Source organism: Vespula pensylvanica, chromosome 2 (genome assembly GCF_014466175.1).
Source record: "Vespula pensylvanica isolate Volc-1 chromosome 2, ASM1446617v1, whole genome shotgun sequence".
Lineage (NCBI taxonomy): Eukaryota > Metazoa > Arthropoda > Insecta > Hymenoptera > Vespidae > Vespula > Vespula pensylvanica.
This window is the reverse complement of record NC_057686.1, coordinates 9,834,455-9,835,852: the sequence shown is the minus strand read 5'-3', so window position 1 is coordinate 9,835,852 and position 1,398 is coordinate 9,834,455.

Here is a 1,398-nt window from a genome sequence, read left to right as displayed (position 1 = left end):
CGCCGGGCCACGCCAGGCCGGGCCACGGAGAGCGCGGCCACGCCGGGCGACGCCAGCCCGGATCACGGAGTGCGCGGCCACGGCAGGCCACGCCCGCCCGGGCCCCGGTAAGCCTGGCCACGCAGGGCCACGACAGCCCGGGCACCGGAGATGCCGTCCACGCTGGGCCACGCCAGCCCGGGCACCGGAGAGGCCGGCCATGCAGGGTCACGCCAGCCCGGGCCCCGAAGGGGCCGGCCACGCCGGGCCACGCCGACCCCGTACCCCTTAGAGCCTGGCCACGCCGGCCCACTTCAGCCCGGGCCACGGAGGGGCCGGCCACGCCGGGTCACGCCACCCCCGGGCCCCGGAGAGTCCGGCCACGCCGGGCCACGTCACACGCGTGCCCCGGCGAGCCCGGCCACACCGGGCCACGCCAACCCGGCCACGGAGAGGCTGGCCACGCCGGGTCACGCCACTCCCAAGCATCGGAGAGCCCGGCCACGCCGGGCCACGCCATCCCGGGCCCCGGAGAGGCCGGCCACGCCGGGCCACGCCAGCCCGGCTCCGAAGAGGCCGGCCACGCCGGGCCACGCCAAACGCGGGCCCCGGAGAGCCCGGCCACGCCGGGCCACGCCAGCCCGGCCCCGGAGAGGCCAGCCACGCGGGTCCACGACAACCCCGGGCCCCGGGCAAGGCGGCCACGCCGGGTCACGCCAGCCAGGGCCCTGGAGAGGCCGGCCACGCCGGGTCACGCCAGCCCGGGCCCCGGAGAGCCCGGCCACGCCGGCCCACGTCAGCCAGTGCCACGGAGAGGCCGAACACGCCGGGTCACGCCACCCCCGGGCATTGAAGATTTTGGCCACGCCGGGCCAAGCCAGCCCGGTCCACGGAGAGGCTGGCCACGCCGGGCCAAGCCACCCCCGGGCCCCGGAGAGTTCGGCAACGCCGGGCCACGCCACACGTGTGCCCCGGAGAGCGCGGCCACGCCGGGCCAAACCAGCCCCGGGCCCCTGATAGACCGGCCACTCCGGGCCACGCCACACGCGGGCGTCGGAGAGGCCGGCCACGACGGGCCACGCCAACCACGGTCCCCGGGCAGGGCGGCCACGCCGGGCCACGCCAACCACGGTCCCTGGGCAGGGCGGGCACGCCGGGCCACGCCAGCCCGGGCCCCGGAGAGCCCGACCACGCTTATCCACGCCAGCCCGGGCCCCGGAGAGCCCGGCCACGCCGGGCCACGCCAGCCCGGGCCACGGAGAGGCCGGCCACGCCGGGCCACGCCAGCCCGGCCCAGGAGAGGCCGGCCACGCCGGGCCACGCCAGCCCGGCACCGGAGAGTCCGGCCACGCCGGGCCACGCCAACCCCGGGCCCCGGAGAGTTCGGCAACGCCGGGCCACGCCACACGTGTGCCCCGG